The following is a 20,477-nucleotide window of genomic DNA, read 5'->3' on the forward strand; positions in this document are numbered from 1 at the left end:
AAAGAAAAGTAATTTCAGGTTCTTTCTTCCTTCAGAGGTATCCCTGCCAAGAGAGGGTTCCAGCTGGATCAGTTTTGGAAGACAGTACTTCAAAGTCTCAGTGTCCTGCCATGAGTCTGCCTGCCATGCCGACATCTTGCTTGTTTATTCTTCTGCCTCCACCACTCAACAGCAGTTGCTGCATTCACAGCATTCCTCTTTTCAGCCATGGTTTGTTATAGGATAGGTAAGCTGAAACACATGGCTCAAAGTAGAATTGCTTTGGATAGCGAGCAGATGAGGGGATATGTGGAAATTAACACTTTTTCTAGCTCAAGTGCAAATGTCTTTTCTGTTTAGAACATCATGTCATTCTTGCAGTTTGCTGTTTGAATAGTGTGTCATGAGAGTGGCATCTGCCAAATACCAAGCAGGCATTTCAGTTCTTTGTGGCATCATTCTCTGTGAAATAAATGGAAGGGGTTTGAAGGAAAGGCAGTCCTCATGCAGCAGCCTGTCACTTTGCAAAGCAGCTGTGAAATTAATGGCAGTACAAATGAAAAGCAGCTGATAATTAAGCTGCTGGGTGTTTTTGCATTATTATTGTTAATTTTAAATATAAATTAGGTAATCAAGAGAATGCTATTGAGAGGCATATATTTGGGATTTCTTTTTGTTGTTGATTTTAATATCCTAAGAAGGGTTCCAGCTGTGTGACAAGGCAAATTACAGCTCCTGGTAGGAATTTGGTATCTGAATGGATTCAAGGGTCCTACTGAGCTGAAAGGAAGTGGATTGTGATGGTCAAGCTGGCATAGTGAAGCATGATATTTATTTATAGTTAATAGGTTGTGAAACTTAGTTAAAACTTCTTTTGTTGTTGGTCTGATTTGTTGTGTTATTCTGGAACTCCTATCAGGGCATGTGGGTGCATGAAAGAGAATGGAGAAGGCTCATAGGTATTCCTCAGTTTCTGCTATGGTGGGCGTGCTAGATTGAACATTTATCAGTGATTTTGGCTTACGGACTGTAACACATCATGACTGAAGGCATGTGGAGTCTGTTCTTTCTATGTGTGAGTAATTATTTAATTATGATGCCTCTTGTGTGCAATCCAAAGGAGAGGAGACCTCTTGGTGTGTTAATCAGACCATAAGACATACCTTTATCTGAACTGAAAACCCTAAATCAAAGAGGGGATCAGAACACAACGTAACTGACAACAAAACAGCAGTTCTTTACATTTGGAGAGGTTTTACATCAGTACGTGAATTTTCTGAAATTCAGTGTTGAATTTGATTTGATTCATGTTTGATTTGCACGCTTGTATTGAACCATGTGACTTGCACATCTTTATGTCAGAAATCAAAGGAAGCACTCATAAAAACATGGGCTTCTTCAGCTCTAAATTCACTTCTCTTCAGTCAGGGACTTCAGGTCATGATTTATTACATCTCTATTGTTTGTGTAATTTTTATTTCCTTTTATATTGGTCATGAGAGAGGCTCTGGGACTCAGTTCTATGGTGATGCTCTCTTGTGCTTGGTGGTAGACTGTTGCATGGTGCTAGTTTCTCTGTCTCCTCCATCTAGCTAAGCAGTCTCAGCTATCTTTCTCTGTGGCTGTTCACTGGGCAACACTCTAGATAACACTTTGCTTCCTATAAGCTCTCTCCAAATCCTGTAGCCTTTTCTACAGTGTTCACAATTAACTGTTAACAATGAGTTGCATGGCAAAATAGTTCTGCTTTACAGCTGATTGTTGTGCCAGGTCAGCAGATCCATGAGTGGCTGCCTACATGTCTTTCCTGTGCCAAAACAACAGGCATTCTCTTTCTAGTCTGTGAAATACAGAAGTGGCTGAGTGCACCTACTGCTGTGTTTTTTGATTAGGGGAGGGAGATAGCAGTTTGCAAAGCAGAACTGAAATTGCCTGAGAGAGAACATGAGCCTCTAATGGTAAGAATCTGCTGCCTTTTGCACTGTGCTTAGGAGGAGCAAGAGTTCATTATCGTTGGTGCTTCTTTTGCTGTTTTGGTGTGCAGCAGTAACATCTGAAGTGCCAGATCAGGGACGCTGCTTCTACAGCTCTGCCTGAGATAAGGGTATGTAAAAATGGAGATGAATTATTTGAGAAATGCGTTGCTTCAGCTGTGAATATGGCCTATGCTTCCCAGTGACGGATCTGATTTGGCATATGAATGTAGCACTGAGTGACAGCTCTGTACTGAACACTGTCCAGATGGTGAGTTCTTATAGAGCTTTACTTTCATTCCTCACAGACCTGCTTATTAGGTTGTTTTGTGTCCTCAAACGATTAGTCATGAGAGCATGTGCCTACTGACAGCAAGATGAGGGACAGAAGAAGTAGCTCTATAAGTGGAGGAAAAAGACACTGAATGTTACTGTCGTTCTCGTATATCTGCCAGAGGTCACTGTCAAAAGCAGGATCCCTGTGTAGCTGATCTTGGTCTGCTGTGACTGAAGGAAAGGACTGAAGCACGAAGACGTACATCACATCATGAGCTGGAGAAAGGGAGAGAGGAGTGATGTGGCAGGGTGCTGAGGAAGGGCAATGTGTCAGTTATGGTGAGAACTGGGGAAAAAAGGAGAGCTGTGAGAGACACTGATCAAATAACATAAAGTTTAGGAGAACACAAAGACAGCGAGGCCATGGAAGTGACAGATCTGCCTAACAACCTAAGATGTACAGAAGTACAATCCTTTTGTTGCCCAGTGTTCATTGAGTTATTGCACACCCAATCTTCTTTCCACTGCGGTACAGCAAATTATACATATGTTCCAGGTTTATGCTTGATGCAGGACACCATGCAGAATATCACACGAGCATGCAAGGCTAACAGGCAGCTTTAGTCCAAAGCACTGCTCTTTATGTGGCACAAAGTAATAGCTGCTGTTGTAAAACATAGTAGAGCCTGTGACCTGCTGATCTGTTTCTCCAGTGCTAACCTAGTAGCTAAAATAACCCAGTAGGATCTTCAGGCAAAGTGCTCCAGAACTGATATGGAAATGCTGAAGAGTCAGAACCTTATTTCCCTTTATTCATCTTCCAGGCCTCGTGCTGCCTGGCTCATGTCATGAAGAAGAAAGCCAGTGCTAATGAAAGGATGGAGATCCAGGAGGATAAAACCTTCTTGCCATCACAGATTCTCTTTGTCAAGCGATAGCAACTTGTTCAACTAGTTGTACAGCAGGCTCATGCTCTCCTGAAGTGGTTTCTTTTCCATCAACGGTTGATTGTTACCCCTTAGAGCATAACAAAACCATAACACCTCAGATGTTACTTGCTGGTGGCATGACAGATGCTGTTGCTGTTGTAATCAGCATGACATGCAGGGGTGGTGCTAGCTCACTAAAATTAGAAAGAACTGAAGGCTCACCCTAAAGTACAAACATTGTTATTATGTGACTTGCTTGTTTTTGTCATTTAACTAGCAATTGTCCCATCAGAACAGGGATAATGCATGGCAGATGAAGAACAGTGATTTTATTGAACTCTCTGTGCAGGTGACTCATGTTTTGCACTATTTGCTTTTTTTGTTGTTGTTGTTTTTGGTCAATTTAATTTATTGTAAAAGACCAACTGCTGTCCTACCAGGCGTGCCAGGGGAGGAAATGTGAGAGCACACAAAATGCCACAAAAATCTTCAGTTTGGAATTGTTTCACGCACTTAAGGACATTCCTGCTGGCTTGCTTTGAAAAGTTAACTTTACCTCCACACCAATTCGCTCTCACCTCTGATGAAATGCATCCAGCGCCTCCATTTTTCTGCTTTCCCATTCTCAGTGAGTAAGTCCAGCGTTTCTTTGGTTAATTAAAGTTTACTGCAGAAGGAGCAGGAGTGGGTTGAGAGCACTGATGAAGAGATGACTAACAAAGTAATCGGCATGTGATTAGAGTGTGGGCTGCCAGGCACAGATTAGCCCTCCCTGGACTCTGCTTTTATCTTAACTCCATGTTTTGAAATAATTCCTTGTTAATAATATATAGAATTTCTATCCCATCTAGCTTATCGCATTAGAGTGAACTAGACAAAATGACTCAATTTCAAAGGCTCTGATTCAGCTCAGGCTGCAGCCACTCACTTGAAATATGAAGTTAGGTGACTGACTCCTCTTTTGTTTCTTACAGATTCTCACTCTGTGGGAAGTCTAAGGGGGAGAGAGTTGGTCAGAGTGGAAAATTAAGGTGACATTATAAAGCCTCCTCATGAAATGCATCAGTGACAGTCACGTCTCAAAACTCCATGTGAGCTGACAGCCACTGGAGGGTGGGGAGCGTGTGGAGGTTTGACTTGTGGATAAATCATGAAGAGAAAAATAAAACTTTCCCAGAAGGAGAGCTGCCATGAATGCTTGCAAAGTAGTTTATTTGCTCACCACAGTGTTGTTTTTTTTTTACAGTTACTTGAAAATGTGGGGTTTTTCCAGTTCTTTTTCTTCCTAAGTAAGAAATCTTGTTTGATTACTAACACATACCTGATGCAAAAGAACAGAAAGACTTGCTTTAAACATGCCATATTAATGTTTCCTGCTGGTACTCATATCCTCTTCCCCCTATGTAACTAATATCCCATGAGTCTAATACTGAGGCATTAGCTTAACTGCTGTGCAGTTAACAAAATAGTGACTTGGGGAAAGTACTGACATGCAGAGAGAATAGAGGGATGTTCATTCAGTTCTGCCCCAACTCCTACATCTGCTGTTATGACTATGGGGAGGAAACCATTTTTGACAGAAAAAGAGGGCAGAGAAGCTGTAGGTAATTGAGGACATGGCAGGGAAGGCAAGGAAGAAATTGTATGAAGAGCTGATGTCAATGGCATGCGAATGACACGGATGCTTCTACAGAGATGACTACCATAAAATGCAGTGCTCATTCCATCAGACAGTGGAGACGGCGTCATCCAAGTTGCTTGACAAGCTGTTCTTAAATAGCACACTTGAAATTTGAATGTTGACAGCTAGGAATAAAACAGAACAAATCTCTTGACCATGAAATACAGAAGATAAGGAACTCAAATCACTAAATATGGTACTAATACATTATTTGTGGAATCCTAGAAAAACGGGAAAGGAAAAAAAAGGAGAGAAGGGGGAGGAAACCTCAATTTCCTGGTGAGTTCAATAAAGTTTCAGTTTGTTGCTTCTCTCTGAGCACAGCTCACTGTGGCCCTGCTGGTTCTTGGGAGCTTTCAGTCAGAGAGAGCAAAGTCATCATTCCACCTGCTGTGGACATGCAGGGGACTGCCACTGCATTGCCCTCTCACTTGACAGTAGTGGAAGAACCAGAATAACTTAAGCCAGTAAGTGCGTAGTACTTCTGAATAATTGTTTTGTAATTACTGCTTTAGACAATGACTACAAGGCATGCGACAATGTGTGTGTCTTCTAGCGCTTTGTTGGATGGTGGTATATCCAACTACTCAATGAAGTGGAAATTGTTTTCATCTCACAGGGTGACATTGGTTTACCTCTTTGATTTTAAAGTTGCTGAAGGTGTTAATTTATAATCAACTTAAAGCTGCCACCCAAATATTTGTTTTTTTAAAAAACTCACAAGTTAAAATGGTGTTTTAATCTGTTTTCTTGGCACAGCACTTAATGATGCTCTGCTTAAAGCCAAAACCAAAGCAAAGCAAATGTGAGCTTTATAATGCAAAGTGAAGAAGAGAACCTTCATGCCATAATGACAGGTGGATAAATTTGCACATTAACTGAATAGTATGTACAATTTGTTGTCTCTTTGGATATTTTTCTATGCAGAAAAACCAAGTAAGTTTCACAAACACCAAATCTGATAAAGTCATTCTTGAGCTAGAAATGATCTTCTGGTGCTCAAGGAAGCCAACACATTTGTATGTGTCATGTTCAGTTCAGCATGAGGCCCTTGAAATCGATAATGGCAACATGAGCCCCACTCTCCTATTTCAATTCTTATTTTACCTGAATGTGGGATGTAGGAGGGATGACTGGATCAGTAGGTGCAGAGCACTGTGACACTCCTCTTTTATTTATCTTGATGGAAGTTGGAGCTTGAATGACCATGGTGTGAAGGTGTTTTCTTAGTGGCTCCAAACCCCTCATTCTTGACTAAGAGGAGAGTGATCGCAGCCTTAGGTTTTAGATAACTCAAGGGAAAAGAGATTGCTGTGGGCTGTTGTTTTTAAGTCTGAATTCAGTAGTGAAAACCTGTTAGACTGTCTGAAATGCTTTTCTCTTTTTTTTTTTTTTTTCTTTTCCCCTAAAGTAATCTGAAGACCATCCGTGGCCTCATTTTGATCTGAAAAAGAAAAGAGGATATAGTATCTAACATGGAGTTTAAATTGCAGCTTTCAAAACTAGCTTGAAACAAAAAAAGGAACTTGTTAAAACAAATCATTTGGCTGTGGTTTTGCTTTTTAAGGCAGTGCTGCTGAAGTCATCTTAACAAGCTTCCATGCCAGTTTCCCCACGTTGCTAGCACAGCAAAAGTTAACCTGCTTTGTTTTCTTGCTGCTGGATCAGTTAACCATTCTGGTTGCCAGTGTGGGTGTCCAGCAGCCATGCCAGCCCCCTGATGGGAATGACGTGGAATGTGGACAGCTACTAAGGAAGTTCCTGTGGAACCACATTCACTGCAGCTTTTAAGCAGTAATTCACTGCTGTATAACGGTCCTGGTTTTGGCCATCCCGATGACTGAGTCATTGGCCTGCTTGGAACAAGGAAGACAAGAGGTTCCTGGCACATGTTTATCAACAGGCAGCTGTGGAGACAGGTGGCAAAAGCTCCCTGTTTGTCTATACTTTGATACTGCCTTGGAGCTCCACACACCAAGTACAGCTTATGTGGCAGGCACTGACCTGCAAATGAAGCTGCTTTTCTTTGCAAGCTGACCTGCTGGGTTTCCATGGCCTCTGGAAGTTGCAACATGATTAGAAGCTTATTGAGTAGCCAGGCTCAGTTTCATTTGCTAGCCTCCCAGTTTAACTATCTCTTGTAATATTTCATATGCAGTTTGGGCTCTGAAATGAATGCTTCTTTGCTTAATGGCAATGAACATGAAACCATCTATTTGTCTGTGTGGCTGTCTGCAAAGGTTTCAGTTTTGGTTGTCATTTTTAATGTTGATGTTTGTGCAATTTTGAAACCTGCTGGTCTTGGTGCGTTATGTTACATGGTAGTAAAATCCCATTGAGAGAAAACTGAAAGGATTCAATGATATCACCAAAGGAGGCAACGAAGTAGCTCATAGACACAAGTGAGAAGAGCTGAAAGTTGTTTTCAGACTTTCCTTTTCCTTGTCGTGTGTGGGGTGAGTGATGGGGGAGGACCCGCTATTTGCAGATGGCAGAATGATTCATCACTTAATGGAACCTTAATGCTGGCAAGGGAAGATGTCATTAACTGTGCCGAATCTCTGTGTGATCTGCACATTTGGTCCAGAGCATAGCATGCATCTGTGCACTCACTCCGCCTGCTGCTCACCGAGTTCCTCTCTCACTCCTCTGCATGCACGTCAGAAGTTGCTTGAGATAAGCTCTAGATTTATGGGCAAGTGACTTTAATGGTAAAGTGCTCTCATCTGCTAGGATGACGAAGGGCTACTCCTTGCTTATTAATAGTGACTTAAGAGACAAACGGCTGGTTAATCATTATGGTAAGATACACAAGACTGATGTGCACTGACTGGGCATTGTAGTACTTGGGCAGCAGCTTTTCCAATGGCCACTGTTGTGAGACAGTCTGCTACTTTACTCATGGGAAGTTGTATGGGGGAAAAAAAGCATTAAACTTCATATGAACCAGGCTTTCACAGATGGTAACATTTGTTTTCAGGTTCCTGGTTGGTTGTTGTCTAAGAAGATAACTGAGATTCTAAGTTATAACGCATAGACTACGCTGCTTTAAAGATGATACTATTAAGAGGAGAAATGTGTTTAAAAATACAAGCAAGCAAAACAAGCAATAAAACCACACACACACAACATTGAAAAAGAGAAGAAAGAAAGTAAAACTCCCCCATTTCTGTTGTTCATGTAGAAAAGCTGAAGTTCTTCAGTGGGAGAACTCTGTATGTCTGCGTCAGTCAGCCTAGTGACTCAGTGTTGTGATGCTAATGTAGGTCTGACTGGATTGGAAGCCTAAATGTCTATAACAGAGAAAAACTCAGCATAGCTTCTTTTGAGAGAAGTGAGTAATTTTTATTTCCTAATGCAAAACCCAACTTAAACCCTTTTATCTTTCACCATTGTATTTCCCTCCCGTTTCCCCGCTCTTGCACACTCCGACATGATAGCTCAGAAATAACTGTTCCTCTCTTTTTTCTGTAGCAAATAATTGTATTTATTTCTGAAAATCTGAGGTTTTATCTGCACAATATTCCTACATAAATTTCCTTTAGAAAAATTGCACCTCCTTCAGTTTAACCTCTTTTACCTGGAAAGCAAATCTCTGAAGTTGGTAAATCAAAGCAGTCATTTCTTTATCATGGACTAAGTTCAAATACCAGCTTGCCCTTAAGACTCACCTGTCTTAATCTAAATAAACTTCCAGTGGTAGGATGGTACTGCCTTTCTTTGGTGTTGATTGAAATGATAAGAGCAAGACTGTAACTGATCATTGATATTGTAGAATTAATCTCACAGAGCTAAGATTTGCTTCCTTTGGCCAGGCACCCTACCTGCTTGGTGTATGCACTGTATCAGAGAAAGATACCGTGATTCATAACAGGGTAGAAAAAACAGTGGTAGGAATTATAGCAAGTGTTGAACGGCACAGGTTTGTATAGTGTAGCATCTCAAAAGCTTATATATCTCCTCTTTGTCTTCCAGCTGTCTACTTCTAGAGATAATGGCTTTGAAGACCACATAATATATCCCATAGGAGAAGTTTGCTGGCAATGTTTCCCCATAGTGAACCTTCCAACTTGGATATGCTTCTGATTTATTTGCTCTTACACAGTTGTGTGGTGGGCAATTTTATGCTGGCAAGGAACATGTGCTACAACGCCTCTGCTGTGTTGCAGCTTGTCATACTGCAGTGCGCTGTCAGAAACAGCCCCTGAGAACATCTTGCCTTGGATGGCACAGCCATCCTCAGCTGCCAGTTGTGCAGCCCCAGAAATGCTAGGAGGAGATTTTGCTAATACTATGGAAGTGGAAAGAGTCTTGGCTGTCCTGCGGAATAAGCTGCCTGTACCGATGGTATGTCAGGAACGTACCTGGAATGGTCTTAGCATGACAGCACAGGTTCTCCCTTGACTCACAATATCATCTGACAAGAAGTGAAAGGGATCAGAAATTCAGATTCCAGCTTAAGTAAATAGGAAGAGGTTAGTACATGTCCAAACAAGCTGTCAGCCCAGGATATCAGTTTGGAAGCCTTGTGGGCAGTCAGGTATCAGTTGTCCTGTCTTGGCTTTGGCTGAGATAACTGGGCTCTAGTTTGGTACCTTCTGCGAGCAGCTGGGCAAGCTGGCCGGGTCTTCCTTCTGCTGCAAGAGGGTAATCTCATTTGTCTGTTCCCTGCATTCTCCATCACCTTGCTGAATTGTGTAACTGGAGAGGAGACGGGGAAAAACTGTGGTTTGCTGTAATATATATTAAATGGAATGTGTTGCAGTGTGATATGTGTGTTGTTATGTGCAATACAAAAAATATATATAAAAAAATCAACTCACCCAACATTGGAATGTGAGCAATTCTCTCCTATTACCCAGAAGCAGTCAGCTCAGGAGCTGGTTATGTGTAATGCACCACTCATAAAGCAGTGGGAGTATGTTAAAAATCAGGGAACTGAGTGAAAGGGGGGCTGGGAGGTAGTCTTGGAAATGAGTAGTCCTCTCCCACTCAGCAAGGCAGTTCCATTATCTGAATTAGTATAAAAATACCCACCCACCCCAAGGAATGCACTGAGTCGCTCCCTCCATGCCAAATATCTCTGATTGAGAGTAATTACTTGCTTTTGACAGAGCCCAGCATGGATCTGCATGGAGTGTTTGAGTAGGAGGTGAAAAATCAGCAGCTAATGTTATGGCTTCTGTTTTTGTTTTATTTATTCTGAAACTGTTTTCCAAGCCCAAATAGCAGCCTTCCAGGGAAGGTGTGTCTCTGCTTGGGGTTCATTATAGTTGTTATCTAGCAACATGTCTCTGGCTAATTGCACTTGGTTTGTGAGTGACAGCCTTTGATTGGACAGCATATTTCCCCCTCCTGGGGAGGGGGATGATTTTCAGGTCACAGATTAAGTCATTCCTAGATAACAATTACATGGCATGTTATGGCAGCACATGCTTGGACTAAAGACTACCACCTCTTAACTCTCTCAGGTCCTTCCACACATCTGCTGGCAACATGAGACAGGGCCTAACTCTTGCAGCTGATTATGTGGCATTTTATAGCAGCACGAGGACCTACATTTGCCACTTTGAACTCACTTCTAATAAGAGCTAGGTATAGAGTTCAGTGACTTCATGCAATGATGTCCAAGTCTTGGATGCAGAGACAGCAGAGTAGAGAGCTTCAGGATGAGGCATTTTGAAGAGCAACTCCTCTGAGCAGCCTAGAAACTCAAGGGCTCTTACAAAAAACATCTGCTGTCATGCAGTTTGTTGGACAACATTTCTGACCCTTTGCCAATTCTGACACTAAACATGGAGCACCGAAGGCCAACTTGTTCATTCATTTGCAGCTTTTGGTCTGCAGGTCTTAACTGAGGCCAGCATTTAGGAAATGATTTGAGGAATATACCGTTCCTGTAGTGTTCCGTGTTTGCTATTTGAGTTGCTTAAGGAAAATACAGAGCACTTTGCTGTCGGATGGGTTTTAGTTCTCATCTGCAACACTTAACAAACACAGCATCTCTCTGCTTGCCCTGGCATTTTTCATAGCGCTCATTTTGCACTACTGCTAATGTGGGATAACAACATGGATAGCTTGCCATCCATATTTACATTCACACTGACAGACTTCCTTGGCTGTGCAGAGTTCCTCAGCTCTCCCAGCTGATCACAACATTTAACATCAGAGTGTTTTTGGTGAATCTGGTTTGAAATACATCAGCTCTTATAATGATGTGGAATTCTTGCTTCCATTTAGAAGCAAGTTAGAAGAGAGAAAACTAAGGCTGGTTAAATATCTTCTAATGATGCATCTCCACAGGGATGCAAAAATACAGTTGGAGACAACTACTTTAAAATTCCTACCTAAAACCACAGTCTCTCATATGTAAGGCTCACAGCAGTTCATAGAATCATAGAATCACTCAAGTTGAAAAAGACCTTAGAGGTCACAGAGCCAATCATACTACCCTAAATAAACAACCCTCCATTAAATCGTGTGCCAGAGCAAAGCAGTTGACAGCAGTGTAATAGCAAAGATAGTAATGATGGGGTTGTTCCTGGTTTCCTCAAATGAAAACAAGAGCAGGATTTGAGCCATGATGAGAACTGTTAGCAGTTGCTTGAAAAACAGACATTTCCCTGAACTTTAGTGAGGAAATGGCTTCCACTTGGTTCCTTGGGAACTGTTGGGTTTTTCTAACAGAGGGGAGGCCTTAGGACAGCCTGAGGTCAGCTGGGTCTCATCTGCAGCTTAATCACTCCTAACCTTCCTTTTCTGGTGTCTCATTTGTTAGAGACAGGCCAGCTGTTCTGAAAAGTCAAAGAGGAGTCCACTCTTTCTTCCTGTAGAGTATAAGAGCTAGGAGGAGGAAAGAGGGGAAGGACAGTAGGGGACACAACTGGTCTCTTCATTGCTTTTCTTTATTTCTGTTTTCAACAGAGCTATAAATATCACTTTCCTGCTAATGTATCTGGAGAATGAAGCACTCCTGCTACTGAAAAGGTTCATATGATTCCAGCAGTAAGTTTTTGTGCTGTTCTCCTTTCTCTTTACTTGAAGGAAGCATCTAAGGGCAGGATAGATAGCTGTGTCTATCCCTTCCTTGCTACAGAGAGCCTGATTTTTGAATGTCTCCTATTGGTTATCTTTGTTTGTTTCTTTTAGCTTTTATTTTGGTTTAAAGATCATCTAAAATCACATAGTGACCTTTATGAAAGCTGTAAATAAGCAGTGTTCTTCCTCATACAAAGTTCTTATCTTTCCTCCCCAACCATATCTCCTTAGCTGGTTGTCTTAGGGCAGAAAATGAATAAATTAATGAATGAATGGATGCATTCTTTCTTGACTTTCCTGGAAGGTTCCTCAGGTTAACATACTTAGTGTAGGAGGAAAACTGGCTTTGTGTTTGCCCTCGGACTGCCTTGTGAGTAAAACAGAATTCAGCTCATGGGGATGTCAGTCAATTTTGCTTCCTTTCACTTGCATGGAATTCACTCAACTTTCTTTACAGAAGCATTCATGATGCTGTAATTATTTTTTTCTCGTGTAGCTTAAAACGCTCTGTTGAACAGAGTTCTGAATGTAAGGGCTTAAACAGGCTTTGAGGCAAATGATACTACAGATGCTTAGAAAAGCATCTTCAAATCTACAAAATGCTTTGTGTAGCTATGACTTTGCTTCCCTTGCACACCTGCATCTGTTGTGTTGTGTAGTATCTTGCTAATGAACTGTTGGGTGGACTGGAGCTGTGCTGTCTTTAGAGACATGCTACAGAAATAGAACAATTTTCTGGTTCTGTCTGTCAGGATGCTGGCTCATCTTAAGGATTTATCTACCTTTATTTGTTGTAGGAGAATCTATGATTTCAACTGCAGTATGATAGGGAACAGAGCTTACAACCAGCTCACATACTTTTATAAACATCATATAAATAGGTATCAGGGAACTGGAACACATGTAGGTGATACTGGTTAAACACAGCTGAAGAAACACAAATCACAGCCTCTTGCTTTCCAAGGCTGTTATGGGCATTGTTGTCTATTAACAGTGATGCCCTGCTGGCTAGAATGATATTTGCATCCAATGCTCTCCTAACACCTCAGCAGCCTCTAAAGTAAATGAGGACCAAATGAGAATTTGGGGGCTAATTTTGGCAGAACAATGCCTGTTTTAACCTATTGTGTATATTGACCCTATTTTTGCAATGCCACACCTGAGAGTGAAATCTGGTATAAGTACCATGGCTTGAACTTGAATGCAGTAGAAATTGCATGTCTGAAGCTTGAAGGTGTTTTGCACAAAATGACACTGTTATAAGCTAATGCTCACGTATCCAAGCAAGCAAGCTGATGAATGGACAGCTGGCATTTGTTTCTGACCAGGCCAGATACAAGGAGGACAAACACTTCAAAAACATAACTGAAACCTGTCAAGCTGAAGGGATAAAGCCAGGTTTCCTCTTTACTTTCCTCTTGCTGAACTGAATTTCTCCTGAGTCAATTCAGGTGAGTTATAAGTGGGACGACTCCGGACTTTTGTTAGCTATTTAGTGTTTACATCACACCTGAACACAACCTGTTGTTCCTTCATGAGGAGAAAATGCAAAGCCGTATCCTTATAATCTGAGTGTCAGAATTTAGCATCCTTCCTCCAGAACCATCATCTATCCATCAGTCATCGCTTTCTGTCCTGTTAGGTTATTCTTCCTTTTATGAGGAAAGTTTTTGCAGTTTTTTAGCTGCCAGAATTCTTGTCAGTAAGTACATCTCACATCCTGAGGCAGTCAGTTATGCCCACAGAAGATGCTTACGAGTTCAGTGTTGGCTGTGTATTCTGGCTGTCACCCCTTGATCTTTGTGAAAAGAACTGGACTTCTTCAATAGGATCAGAGTAGGTGAGTAGTACTTCCTGTATCTTATTAATCTATGTAATTTCATCAGCGCTTTTATATTCTTTCTCATGTGATGAAGGTAAAGAATTTCACTAACAGTAATCTGCTAATAGGACTTCTACTAGGGCCTGTATTTAAGAACTTCAAGCTGTTCTATGCCATTTCTTCCCTTTCATAGTTGACTGCTGAAGGCAATGGAGATGTCTCACTGTCTCATCTTCATGGTGAGAAGAAGGTGCCATTTATCAGTCATTAATGCAAATAGAAAATTGTATTGGCCCCTCTGAAATAGATTTCTTTTGCCTTCGTTGGGCTGGGGCTTTGCAGAGATCTGGGTTTCAGAGATGGCGACCATTATTGAATGAAACTGGCATTCCTAGTGTTCCTCCAGAAATGAAGTTGCCATTGCAGTTAACGGACCTAAACACAAAATGTTAAGTTTTATGAATGTAATTTGTATATTTGAATTTGTTTGGTACTTGGGCTGTCTCTGATCAGAAAATGAGGTATTCTGTGGGAGAACTGAATGAGGAGATGGAAGCGAGTGTTTAGTGAAACTTGAGGAGAATCTGAGTCCCAGAATGGTTTTATATTTTCAAGATTTAACATACATGGCTATGATTTCTAATGGGGGAAAACAAAACAAAACAAGCAAAAGAAAAACCTTTTCTTTGTGCGGATAAGTTTTAGTTTCCTTTAAAACTAAGAACAGATTGGTGGATATGCAGAAAGCATGAGAGAAAATGGACCAGAGTTCAACTTAACTGGTCTAAGAGCGCTACAGCACTGAGTCTTAGCTTGATAAACCCAAGTTCCATGCCCTGCAGTATCACTGGAAACACTGTCTGGTCACCCAGCAGTTCAGTGTACTCTGTGATGGAAGTGATATGACTTCCCAGCTCAGTGGTGCTTGTGATGGTAATTATGACTAAAGATTATGAGATGGCAGAGCTGGGTAAATCTTGCACAGATGCTCTGACAAATAGAAATGACTGTACAGTGGTGGTGCAGCAGCAGCTTTTTGTCTCTCTCACACTGCTCCAACTCCAGCACAAGCAGAGGTGGAAAACTGTTTCCAGAAGCACCACAGAGAGTCATGAACTGAGCAGCAAGCAAGTAGGCAGGCTGGTGGAGTATCAGTCATGTCAACTATAGTCAGTGTAAGTGATCTCATCAAAAGCAGTGTTTCTTTTTGATTGTTTTCCAGATTTTGGTTTCAGTTTTTAATTGCGACAGTCAGTGCTCATAAACATGAGTCTGTGCTGTTTCTCTTTCCCACTCGTATAGGAAAAACCTGAAAATGTTGAATGCGACTGATCTTTTCCCTCTAGTAAATGTCTACAGAGAGGCAAGAGGTCAAGCAGCAGTTTGAATTTGTGTTGTGTGGCTCCTGAATACTACCTAGGAACTGAATTGATTCTGTAGCCTGTGGAATGATAAACAAGTAGCTGGAAATGCTGAGGGAAGGGAGTATGGGCATCACTGCTAGAGGGATGCTCGAGAGATTCTGGAGCAAGATCACTGCTATAAGGTTCCCTTGCACAGCGTGACCCACACTGCTTAGACAGGTGTATTGCTCAATACCACTTTTCTTATATCCATAGCAGAGTATTCTCCTATGTATTCCTGCTTCAGTATTCCCTCTTTGCAAGCTTTCTAATCCTCTCACCATCTTCTTTCTCGTGTTTTAACAGCATATGAAAAATAGACATGTTTAGGAGTAAAATTGTTATGAAAGTCTCAGTGAAATTACTGTAATTAGTTACTGTAAACAGATGATCTGTATGTCTTCAATTACATTTCAGGCAAGCAGTCTCTGGAAATGCAAATATGTGGTTTAGTGCAGCACAAGCTGCAAGGAGGGGGAAGAGATGTGTAGGAGGACCTCTTACTACTGCTTAATCTCGTGCTGCTGATGGTATTTGGCAGAGGAAAGTACAGTTTATTAAAACGTAGGCTGTAGCGAGAAGTGTCACACAGGGACAGAGGCTGGCTGAAGAGTTCTACTAAATACAGTCAGTTCAGAAACCCACGTGCTAGTACTGCCTGGATGAAGACGGCCTTTCTAGGCTTCCCCTATTGTCTCACAGCAACTCAGAGATGGTGCTTGGGAGTCTGCTGTTTCCCCTGACAATGATCTGTTTAGTTATGGGTATCCTTACTACATACTACGTCTGAAAAGTGAGGCGCCCTTTCCTCTTGACAGCGATTCCCATGGCTGAAGACTTGTGGCCCCACTCTGATTTCTCCTGCTCTTTGCTCCATTCAGGTGTTGTCTGGGCTGACCTGAAAGGCACTGTGGCTCTCCAGGAGCTGACGCCAGGCATTCTGATCCGATCAGCATGCATGGAATCAGTGTCCTGAGTGACAAAATCCCTACACCTTTCAAAGTAAATTTGTCAAAATTTCTGCAGGAGAGTAAAACATAACAAGACAAAAGCTGTGCAAGGAGATATTTCTAAAGCTAAGCCTACAAAACTGGAAATTCATTTCAAATTCTGTGTTTGAGAACTTGGGTTCATATCATTCTCCAGATATTTAACTTCTTTCAGCTTCTATATGTTCATCCATTCCAAGTTTTCGTTCAAGATTATTTTCTACTAAGGATCTTCTCAGTGATTTGGAGGTGGGAGCTGTTGCCTTACAGTTATTATTATATCAATTAATATTAGCACTATCTTTAGGCTATTTGCTCCAGTAGTTCAGCAAATCCCTTAGACAGGGAAGCAGTCCAATAGTAATGGGACAAACAGATGGAGAAACAGCATCTATAGTATCTACTGTAGCATAGTATTTCTTGCCTCTTCCTCTTGTCTGGGATCTACCATACTGGGTAGATGCTGTCAATGTCAGGATGCTTAAGTCAGTGAATTTCAGGTTTAATTCAAAATACAGGAGTTTCCTTCTGCAATTCTTTTATTGTTTTTAGGTCTTATTTCTTTGTTTCATGGGTTTATTTCATCCATCAAAAGAAAAGAACATACAATTCAAGGTGGGTGTGCTAATGAAAATACGTCAGTATCAAATCCAAACAATATTGTAAAGCTCAAACTGAGGCTTCTCCATATGGTACGTTGATATTGCCAGCCAAAAACACAACATGCAACTTCCAGAGCTGGGTTCGGTGAACTTTAAAATCTGTACAAAAATAACTCGTGACAGCTTTCCTCAATGCAAAATCCTTTCTACTCTCTCCCAGAAAGAGCTGTTCCCTGCCGTTTTTCAGCACCTCCTCCTCCCCGTCTGCTTGTTCCTTCCTCCCTCTGTTCTGCTTTTTCCCACGTTTGTGTGATGTTCTCCATCCCCAGCTCTTGTTCTTGTGACAGAGAAGATTCATCAGTGCTGTCTGTCCATCTTACTTTCCAGAGACGTTACATCACCTGCTGCTGAGCAAAGCTGATTCCCTGTAGCTTTCCCATTCTGAAACAAGATCTGTTCTTGGATCAGTCCCCTCGTCTAGCTGCATCAATCTGTATTCCTGACCTGACTCCAGTGGCTGATTTTTCTCTCACTTCCAGATTTCCAAACCAGCAAGCAATTCTCCAGGGCTGGAGCAGAACGTGTAAGTTTGACTGAAATCTTGACTGAGCTCAACCTGAAACCATGGGCTGTGTGAGAGAAGTCACAAACCCATCTCAGACCTGCTCTAATTGGGTCTGCAGCCATCATCTGTGGCCTGCATGTCACCAGTGCTTCTCTCTCTTTTCACCCCTACCTTTGGGATGTTCCCACTGCTGCAGCTCACAGGAATAACTAATTGATATTAGTCTACAATTTATCTCCCCAGAGTTGTAGTCCAGAGACATGTAGTCATAAGAAAGACTGACCACTAACTAAAGTCATGTGGGTACAGAAATGTGTGCAGAAGAGCACTGAGTAGGAGTGTAGTAAATTAACCAGTGATGATGAAGAAAGTCCAGCTAAAGGAAGGGTGATGTTTTGGGGGAACAACGCCAGGATTTGGTGTATGAGTTTGTGAACGTTTCTGCAGTTTTGAATACATCTTGGTGGTAGTGCTAAATACGTTGTATTCTGGTTTCTCTCTTCTCAAAATTCCTGAATGTTAGTGAGACTGAAGAAGACAGTTTCAGTTGTGACACTAAGGCTGAAAGGATTGACAGTTCCTCAGCAGGAGACCTACTGCTAAGGAAACAAGAGGAACTTAAAACATATATACCATAGCACACATAGCAGCCAGCATTCTTTGTATCACAGGATATAAAACACCTAAGGAGACAAGAAAGAAATGGAGAGTCTTGGTATTGGATAACCTGGGGCAGGGAAAATGTCTGAAAGCTGTGGATAGCAGCAACATTTTCCTTCCAGTGCCCCTAAATGTGGATGACTGCGTACAAATGAAGTGGTTTTCTTAGGACATCATGCTTTAATAGTAATAGTAATTTGAAGTACTGAGTAGGAGGAAAGGGGAGGATCCAGCTCTGATTTTGTTTTAGGGGGAAAGCTGTGTAAGGATTAATAGAGAGGAAAGAAAATGAAGGCTGAAATTGATACAGGCTAATCTGTGAGTCATCTGTGGGGATTCTCCAGTGGGGAGTGACGGCCCCATGTTGTCAGCACAGGAAAGGCCCTGGCTTCTCTCTGCCCTTCTCCCTCGTGTCTGTGGCACTGCTGGAAACTTTCTAAAAGAAAGGCCAGCTTTCAGATGACTGAAATCTGGGATGCACATGGATTGTTCTCAAGACCTTTTTCAGTTTTGAGCAACGCATTTCTCCACACCCTCTTCTCAATAAAAAGGAGAAGGGAGGGGAAGCAGTTGGATCAGGATGACTTCTAACATGAAGTATTTGGTGAAATAGTTATCAAGCTCTTCAATCATGTTGCCTCGCTTCATGCTGTATTAAACTGTCAGGTTAGTCAACAGCGTGACAAAAAGGAAAACATGAAAGGATGCTGAGCAGAGCTGACGTGTTAGAATTGTGAATCCGTTGTTGCCTACCCACTAGCATTAAGGAAGACTGAAAATGACTCTCTTCTGTGATGTTTTATATGGCCTTTACTCAGATCTCAGCCTCAGGCTGTCTTTCTGGGATGCAATAGGTGCTGGACATTTGGTTCAGGGGCAGTTGGGCTCCAAGCATCCCAAGGGAGTGTGTAGAAGTGCCCAGCTTCAGCACCATGAAGACTATTTCACAGGCTGAATCAATTGTCACCTTCACGAGCTGAAGAAATTAGTGTTTTCAAATTCACACCATCATTAACAATGACTAACTGCTGTCCATACAGAAAGCCTTAAATTTGATCTAGGGTGACTGTGTTACAGCCACAGAGCTTAAAGCAATCCACTGTTCAGAGAATGGGACTATCTTTGCAACCAGATAGAGAAACTTAAATAAAACCAAGTGCCTGATATATTTTTTTCTACTTGCAGTCTACAGTCTTGTTCTTATTATTATTGCCTCATGGTGGCTGAAGCAACAAGATGTTATTTACGTATGCTATTTCTTGTGGTGCTTTGACTCCTTCTTATATAGACATTTTCTGCAGAAAAGATCTTTGGCACTCACTGTGATACTCTTCATAAGAGAGTAAGCGATAAGTCAATGCTGAGACAAACTATGAAATCTAAAACTCTCCTTATAGTCTCAAAGGAGTGCCTCTAGCTCGGGTTTATAAACACAGCAGAAGCAATCACTTGAACCTTTTTCAAGTGAAATGCAATTGGGAAGTCTTTCTCGGTAGTGTGGTTTGTTAAGGATGTAGGCAAGTAATTATTGTTATGTGGAGTGTCTGTTGTAGATGTAAATCCTCCATGAATCACTAAGAAAACAGAGTTTGGTTGCCTGCAACTTCCAGTCTATCATCTAAGTGTGTCTATAGGGAATGTACTTCCTGTGCAATGTGTTGGCCCCTGAGCAGTGTGCCTGGCTCTTCTGGTGCTCAGCTGGAAATTTTAAATGGTCTTCTTCTATCCTGAGCATCAATGCAAACAGCTGATGAGATAGGAGAGGTTTTGTGGCAGCCTGTGTTGACAGAAGGCAATGCAAATATGACTTGGATGAAATACCTGAGAGGAAGACAATGTTGAAGCTCTAAATCTAAGAAGAGAATAAACCAGAAGTCATAGTGTAAGGAAGAGCAAATGGTAATTGCTGAAGAGAGGTAAAAGGGACCAGGAGGTGAATCTGGCTAGAAAGATAATGTCAAACTAGAAAGTACTTGGAAGGGTAATAGGTCTGAGTACTGACAAGTAGAAACACTTGAGTTTAGGGCTAGCTATGTCATGGTCAGTACCTCTCTAAGCCAGCACCTGAGGCAGTGCAGAGGGTCAGTGTAATGTGGGCCAAGATTAAGACAGGTCTGTGCAAAATGTTACATTGCTTTAATTACCAGTTGTAAGCTGATTCTTAGCAGAATAGATGAGCCTGGAGTGTAGGAAGATAATTAGCTGTGCCCAGACAAGCTACTTTACAGCTAGCTACAGGAAAACAAAAGAAATAAGTGTTAAGAGTTTGTTATTATTCCTTTGAAGCTTACTTATTTAAGCAAAAGATGATGGCAGTATATCTTAATGTCATCCGTAGTTATTTTTGAATAGACTGAGCAATCACTTTTGGTTTTGTCAGAAGCTGTCCTTCAGTCCTCTTAGCTTTTCATTGTTGTCTTTGTGGTTCTTGTTTGTGTGTTTGTTTGTTCTTTAAGGTGAGGGAGGAATGCAGGTCTCATATTTCCTTCTCCTTTCTATTGCTTCAGTGACGTTACGGAGCTGTGTGTGGGAAGCAGTTTCCAATTTTGTTCCTGCAATC

General features: G+C 41.6%; 1 long non-coding RNA gene across 1 annotated transcript in view; it reads left to right on the forward strand.

The window, feature by feature from the left end:
* The first annotated feature begins 2,400 nt into the window (after positions 1-2,400).
* LOC107316106 overlaps positions 2,401-20,477 on the forward strand; it is a 62,148-nt gene continuing 44,071 nt past the window's right edge. Inside the window, exons 1-2 of the long non-coding RNA XR_004307692.1 lie at positions 2,401-3,789; positions 4,132-5,117. This is a non-coding gene — a long non-coding RNA (uncharacterized LOC107316106). The remainder of the gene's footprint in view (positions 3,790-4,131; positions 5,118-20,477) is intronic.

The sequence above is a fragment of the Coturnix japonica genome, chromosome 6, assembly GCF_001577835.2.
Source record: "Coturnix japonica isolate 7356 chromosome 6, Coturnix japonica 2.1, whole genome shotgun sequence".
NCBI lineage: Eukaryota > Metazoa > Chordata > Aves > Galliformes > Phasianidae > Coturnix > Coturnix japonica.